The sequence below is a fragment of the Lactuca saligna genome, chromosome 1 (assembly GCF_052625555.1).
Source record: "Lactuca saligna cultivar CGN05327 chromosome 1, ASM5262555v1, whole genome shotgun sequence".
In the NCBI taxonomy this organism is placed as follows: Eukaryota; Viridiplantae; Streptophyta; class Magnoliopsida; order Asterales; family Asteraceae; genus Lactuca; species Lactuca saligna.
In genome coordinates, this window is record NC_136417.1 from 12,580,244 (window position 1) to 12,588,456 (window position 8,213).

Consider the following 8,213-nt stretch of genomic DNA (forward strand, 5'->3'; position numbering starts at 1 on the left):
CGATCCTGCTCTTAAAATCTTACAATTTTAAAATCCTAAAAGCCCCAAACGACCCTGTTCTCACTATGATCCATCTGAAACAAAATCTATGGTGATATCTTAAAATTTTAACACGATCCGATCTCATATATTTAGTTTTATTATATAGTCGAGACTTATCTATTCAACTTTAAATTGAATATTTCTTCTTAATTATAAGAAGAAACATGATCATCATGATTTACAACTAATGACTTAAGATCACACTTAAAATATCAAAAATTGTTTACTGTGAAATATCATACAAAATACTGGATTAATAAAAGACAAAAACGTAGTAGATTTTTTTAATTTAGACCGGAATGGATACAAAAGCAATAATGAATTAAAATCTTTCATAGACTTAATTTAGAACTTCGAGACTGTCATGATACATTTTTGTACTATCAAATGAGACCAAAAAAATACACTGAATCATAGCACAAATAAATTGAAAAAATAATATTAATTAACATTCATTTAAAAAGAATTAGTAAAATATTCAGATCCAGTCATCCAGAATCAAATCAGAATGAGTTGCTGTTGAGAAGTAACTCAAACTCCCATTATTATAAGACATGGCAAACAAAAGATTGTTATTAAATTCGTTAAATCGACAAAAGAAAACCAGAAGAATCCGTGAATAAAATAATGATTCGATATTTGATTTCAAGAACGATTAATTAAGAAAAGCAAGGAGCTGAATCACTACCTGCATCGATAACATCCATCATAGCTTTCTGTAGAAATCATTAGTGTGGAGAGAGAAAGCTTCTGAAACAGAAAATCTTACTGCAAATACTCCATAAGTGAAGAAACAAATAGTCGAATATCCACACACAGTAACACACACATACAGTAAACAGAAACGGAACAGGGAGTGGTGGTGAGCGCTGGATGCAGAGGTTTATCGACCGATTCCTTTTCCTTCTCTCTCCTCTCCCTCCCTCCCTCTCTCTCTCTCTCTCTCTAAAATTCCTACCTTCCATTTTTTTCTTCTTATTATTTCGTGGGATCATTCGTAAGGAGTAGGGAACAGATCGATGAACCGCTGCATCCAGTGACCCTCAACCATACACATAAACGATTAAATGATAATGAAATATCAAATCCGATGGAAAGTTAAACGAGTAACAGTAATTGGCACAAAAGGAACATAGAATACATAAAAACAGCTAAATGTTATACTTTTATATGTATATCTAATCAATCGCCATAGCTTAAGCTTACTTTGAGTTATAGGGAGATTAGGAAACGGGAAATTTGAGAATCCGCCATTAACGTACTTTCTCTCTCGCTCCTTTTGACTCTCTCTCTATCTCTCTCTAGGCTCTGCTTTGCATATATATAAAAGGCTGTGAGAGCGGCATTGCTATTGTTACATATACAGACGGGGCTGTGACAGTGATAGATCTTTGCACACACTGTTAGTTTTAGAAGTTGTTTTACATTTAAGCCCTTGAATCATTGGGTCGAGGTTTTGGAAGTTTAGGATGGAGACAGAAGGGTATTATGGTCAGAAAATGGATTTTACGAAAAAGAAACGTGACCTGCCTACTTGGGTTAGGGAAGGAGGCAGGGGAGGGGTCCATTGGTATCTTAAATTAAGGATAGACACGTGTAACCACTCTAACCTTCCTATACTTTATTAATCAAAACTAAACATTAATCGAATGAATTGTAGGTAAAAGATAAATAAAATTAAGTTTTTTATAAATATTTAAACTAAACATAATTGAATGAATTATAGGCAAAAGACAAAGGAAATTAACTAAAATTTGACACCATCTATGCTTTTAGTCTAATTTAAAAAAATTATATGTTTCGTTTATATGGTTTTCAAATATTGCATAAAGTCCCAAAGTTAGTTACTATGAGTGAGCTTTCCTTAAATATGTATAAACTCATCGTTTCTTTTAAAAAAAACTATTTTAGAAAAACAATTTTATAATTTTTTTTTTCAGAAAAACCTAAAATATTTTAAATTTGAAATTATAAATATAAATTTTATTGAGTTCTTCAAAATATCACATACACCACAGATAAATTGATCAACCTTAGATAATTGGTTCATCTCATGTGAATGTTATGATCAAATCAGAGTCTTACAATCAATTTGGTTGCTATAGTCTAACTACAATCTTTCCTGATATGATTTAATTATAGTTTTTCATGCAAGTCACAAAAACAAACAAACATACCATATCACCTAGTGTCCTATATAGCACAATGAAAAAACTCATATGAATCAAAGAGTAAAAAATACAACACTTCAATTCTCGTGGAGTCAACTACACGTACTACCTAAACCAATAAGATGTTAAACATTAGTTTATGTAACATCGTGATTTTTCACCAAAAGTTTTTTATTTTTATTTTTAAAACGTTTATTAACAGAATATGTTAGCGGAGGTATTATTACCAAAACAACATTTATTAAAATTAAAGTTCATAAACCAATCCAAAACATGTTCTAAAAACCAAGTGCTATGAAATCCTAACGACATATCAAAATGGTAACGATACTAAGATATATACTTGGAATATAACTACCCACCCCCCCCCCCCCCCCCAAAAAAAAAAAAAAAAAAAAAAAAAAAATCCTCACCAGACCATCATATCATGCTACATGTACTAATACAAGGAAAAACAACCACAAGCAAGCAAAAACAAACGTCAGCAAATACTAAGCGAGTCAACCATAAATACATGTTAGAAAAACACAAATAACATACCATCACATACATCATATGTGTCACATACCATGCATACTTCATACACCACATGCGTCATACACATCATATACATCACATATATCGCATATTCATCATTAGAGTATTATTAGGGTATACCGTTATTATTTATCTTTTAATATCAGATAATTATTAATTATTCCTAACCTCATTGGCGGAGCTTTATAAGGGCAAGGGGGGGCTATGGCCCCCCCTGAATTTTTAGTTATAAACAGCCCTCATACTTTTATTTTATACATTTTTGGCCCAAAAATATAAAATTTTGGTTGTGCCCCCCCCCCCCCCCCCCCCCCCCCCCCCGAAGCAAACGTTGAAGCTCCGCCCCTGCCTAACCTAGCCATGGGTCCATCAATAACCCACAAGGTAGACTCCTCACACATGGGTCCATCACTAACCTATAACGTAGACATCCCATATGTAGGTCCATCACTAACTTGAAGGTAAAACCCGTTCACTACTAAGTGACCAACCCAATCCTTCCCCTACTGGGTCCATCACTAACCCAATAGGTAAAAACCTCATTCACTACTAACATAACCAGATCGACCCAATACACTAATTAGGGCGCAACTCTTACTCGTAACATTGCTCCCAGTTCGCTGCGTTTGCTACTCCGATGTTGCACATACAAGTATATGCGTTGTCGTTCGAGAGTGGTACTTATCACTGTTTCCCATCACTAGAAACTTCCCACTCAGATATGATATTTGATCCAACGCCATCACTAAGCCAATATCACTCCAGTCCTAAAGCAACTTAGTGTCCATGAACCATGTCCCGAATGGTGGTCTAGAAAAACCACTCGACGTCACTATTCGTTTAAAATCTTTCCTCCTTAGGTGTCTTTCAACCTATAAGGACCTCACAAGTATCTAGATATGGTACACACACCTAAGTCTAGGTTGCTATCCTTTACGCCCAACTAAGTGTATTTCCATTTTTAATTATTATATTATTAATTCATCAAATAAGGATTACACTACAAACTTCCCTAAGTAATCATGCTTAATTTCTATTAATATTAACTTGCATATTACTTCCATACTCCACAATATGTAAACATGAAAAAAATACATAACAAGTTAAGGCATTTTACAACTTTATATAATCATACACATCTTATCACTTCATCATTAAGGCATATTATATCACTAACATACATTGTCTTAAACATCGTAGACAAGTATTTCCAAAAAATCATAGCATATACATACCACACACAACTAACATAAATCCCTCTTTCAATCATGGAATTATCACACCCCTCACATCAAAATAGAAATAAAAAGAATAGCATGAAGGAAGCACCAATCAAATCAACATATCATTCACAACTAGGGTACATGTAACCTAAACAACCTAGGTTCATTCTAATCCCTCTAAGATGTGGAATTCCTAGCAGGTACTTTAAATAACCACCATGTAACATCCTAAAATACATGTAAAATTTAAATTCATTCAAAACATACGATACTCATATCCAATTAGTCAAAGGTGTATCATGGTAACATATTATCAGAGTCAAAATCCCAAAATCTTAAAATGCGGAAATCACAGGGTGATGCGGTGCGATCAGGCCGGACCCTTCCCCTTCGAACTGGAAGTACCTAAAACATAAACTAAAAACTATAAGTGCAAAGCTTAGTGAGTTATCCAGAATACCTCATACTATACAAATATACATCCAAGCATATCTGGGTGCTTGCACTCCCCTTTGGTCATTTTCAACCAGATACTATCAAGCATATCTGGGTGCTTGCAATCCCTTCAGTCTATTTAAACCAGATACTATCAAGCATATATGGGTGCTTGCAATCTCCTTTGGTCTATGTCAACCGGATGTTGGGTCTATTTCACCCTAACCTTACAATTTAATATCATAACAAATAATCATAGAGTCATCAAGAAAACACAAGCATAATTGATAGTTGTCATGAAGTCAACCATCATACTATAACAAAAACCAGTAGGCCAACATTGGTGCCTTCGACCCATGGATACAATGAAGGAAATCGCACTCAACGGATTACTCAAGAAATCCTCTCTAAGGCATAAGTATAAAACTCTAATTAGAAATTAAGCCAATATTCTAACCCGACGATCCAAACCCTTATTCTTGACTTTAAGGAAAAAAGGGTTTCTTCACCCTTACCTTATTGGGCCTTCCTCCCACCAAGGCCCAAATCCATACAAGTCTAAGAAGGCATCTAAGCCCAACTACAACGCCTTTAAGGCCTAATATGGCTCAAGAGTACCCAACATGGCCTAAAGCCTAAAAATTCCTTGTTATAACAGGTGGGCATGAGGCCCAAACCTAACCAAATCAAAAGCCCAAAATACTCGAGCCCAAAAGTCTTCTAAGTCTACAGAATGCGTACGCGTGATGTACATGGCTCGCACGCCCAACGTATGCTAATAACAATTCGGAATTGAGGCATTGGCCCGGTACTCACAATGTACTTTAGAGAACGCCCAAACTTGCACCCATGACTTAATCTATTAAGCCCTAACATCTAAAACTCAGATCCAAGCTCATAATAGTGTCTCAACCCATAAAATTGCAAACTTTATGCATTTGCATGCCTTAATGGGACTCAAACCATGATTTAAGCCCTCTAACTATCTTAGGTGGTCACTAACACATTCATGATTGAGTCGTAACCTCCAAGATACGATTTTTATGAATCCATGCACTCCCAAGAGTCCAAAATGACAACTCAAATGGCCTGGAGTAGCCCATACTCCAAAAGACCAAGCTGTGGGACCAAAAGATGCTAAAATCTTCTCTAAGTCTAGATCTAATCTTAGAATGAACCAATTTCGAACATTATACCTTCAATAGGCTAGAAATGATGCACAAACTCTAGATCTAAAAGCTCCTTCTTCTCCTTTGTTTCTTCTCAAACTTCCTCCTTCTTCAAAACCACCAAAGAACACCCAAACACTCAATGTAAGCTCAAAAATGCACTCAAGATGGCTAGGGTTTCGAGATTAGCACTAAAAGGCAATGGAGGTTGAAAGGATGATGGACTTGAGGGACTTAAGGACTTTAAATAGGGTGCAAAACCTGAAAATTAGGTTTTTCCCCTGGCTTGAGTACTCCCAACATACGCATGGGTACGCCCAACATATGCCAATATCATCCTAATGGCGCACATGTAAGGAGTACACCGTACACACCTAATGTACTCCCCACGAACCCCTTCACCAACTTTTAGTTTAATTACATAGGATAATAGATTAACTTCATACCTGGTGACTCGGGCACTATAACTACCCCTCACTTGAATTAGACTTCATCCTCGAAGTCTGCTGCTGAAAACAACTCTGGGTAATGCTCCCTCATCTCATCCTCTGGGTCCTAAGTCAATTCTGAACCCTTGATGTGCTACCACTGCATCTTACCAACTCAACAACCTTGTTCCTCAAGATATTCTTCTTCTTGTCGAGGATCGCTACTAGCCTCTTAATGTAGTTTAAGTGGTCGTCCACCTGAATATCCTCTAATAGAACCACTATAGAATCATCAGCCAAACACTTCTGCAACCGAGAGACATGAAAAGTATTGTGAATATGACCGATTTTCTCCAGAAGATCCAACTGATATGCTACCTTGCCCACCCGAGCTATAACCCTGAAATGAGTGATATACTTGGGACCCAGCTTACCCTGCTTCCTCAATCGGATGACACCTTTCCATGATAACACCTTTAGGAGAACCAAGTCCTCAAACTGAAACTCCAGGTTTGATCGACGCTTGTCGGTATAGCTCTTCATCCGACTCTGGGTTGTTTGAAGTCTAATCCAAACTTGGTGAATCAAATCGGTGGTCTTGAGTACCACTTCGGTACTCCTCATGAATCGCTGACCAGACTCGCCCCAACATATTAGGGTCCTATATTTCCTCCCGTAGAGCATCTTAAAAGGAGGTCGATCAATGTTGGCGTGGTAGCTATTGTTATACGAAAATTCTGCTAATGAATTATACATATCCCAGCTACCGCCAAAGTCTAGAACACATGCCTGCAGTATATCCTCCAATGTATAGAGGGTCCTCTCGGTCTGACCATCCGTTTGCAAGTGAAAGGTCATACTAAAATGCAGACGAGTACCCAACTTCGCGTGAAACCTCTTTGTAAACCTTTAAGTAAACTTAACATCCCTGTATGAAACCACCAAAAACGGTACCACATTCCACACCACAACTTTGCTGATATAAATGTCATCGAACTTATCCACAGAGATACTCTCCTGAATCTGAATAAAGTACGCGCTCTTGGTCAATTAATCCATCCACTATGCGTACTATTCGAGGCAACTTCTTAACGAAGTCCATGGTAATCTCTTCCCATTTCCAAAAGGGAATGCCCAACGGTTGCATCTTGTTGTGAGGCCGATCATGTTTAGCCTTGACTTTCCTGCAAGTCAAGCACCTTTCTACATACCAAGCTACGTCCTGCTTCATACAGGGCCACCAATAATCACGACGGAAATCTCTTTACATCTTCGTCACCCAGGGATGAATGGAGAATCTCGATTTGTGTGCCTCCTCCATCAGAACCTAATATGCACCTACCCAATAAGGAAGCCACACTCTCCAATGGAGTGTAAATAAACCCAGACTATCATACTTGAAGGAATCCACCTGACTCACTATGTGCTCACTCTTGTGGTGCTCTTCTTTTATAGCCTTGACCCGAGCCTCTCGAACCTGCTCCAAGAGTGGAGTAATCACGGTCATCCTCATGTAGATATCCTTGATTGGAGCCGCGACCACTTTGTGGCTGATAGCATCGGCCACTACATTGGTCTTCCCCAAATGGTAAAGGATCTCACAATCAGAATCCTTCACCACATCCAACCACCAATGCTACATCATATTTAGATTCGATTGATCCATCAAGTACCTTAGGATCTTGTGATATGTGTAAATAGTACAGTGGACACCATAGATGTAATGTCGTCAAATCTTAAGGGAAAAAACCATATCCCCCAGTTCCAAATCATGTGTTGGATAGTTCGCCTCATGAGGCTCCAACTTCCTTGAAGCGTAAGCAATAACGCGACCCCTCTTCATCGAAACCACACCCAATCCCATGATCAACGCATCACAATGAACCACAAAATCCTCAAAAGCCTATGACAAGGTTAGAATCGGCGCCTCACACAATCTTTGTCTCAGGGTATCAAACGTTGCCTGCTGCTTAGGCCCCCAATGAAAAGTGGCAGTCTTCTTCATCAGTTAAGTCAAAGGAACCGCTATCTTGGAGAAGTCCTGAATGAATCTTCGGTAATAACATGCCAACTTAAGGAAACTCTGAATCTCATATGGAGACCTCGGAACCTCCCACCATACCACGGCCTCGACCTTGGCCGGATCGACCATAATACCATTCTAGTTGACAATGTACCCCAGAAACTGCACCTCGTGCAACCAGAACT

At 38.0% G+C, this 8,213-nt stretch overlaps 1 long non-coding RNA gene across 1 annotated transcript; it reads right to left on the reverse strand.

Moving 5' to 3' along the window:
* Nucleotides 1-342: 342 nt before the first annotated feature.
* On the reverse strand, nt 343-1,454 carry LOC145009265 (uncharacterized). The gene is made up of 2 exons (XR_013663829.1): nt 1,249-1,454; nt 343-810 (listed from the first exon to the last, which is right to left on the reverse strand). It is a non-coding gene; the product is annotated as an uncharacterized LOC145009265 (long non-coding RNA).
* Between the last annotated feature and the right edge of the window lie 6,759 nt (nt 1,455-8,213).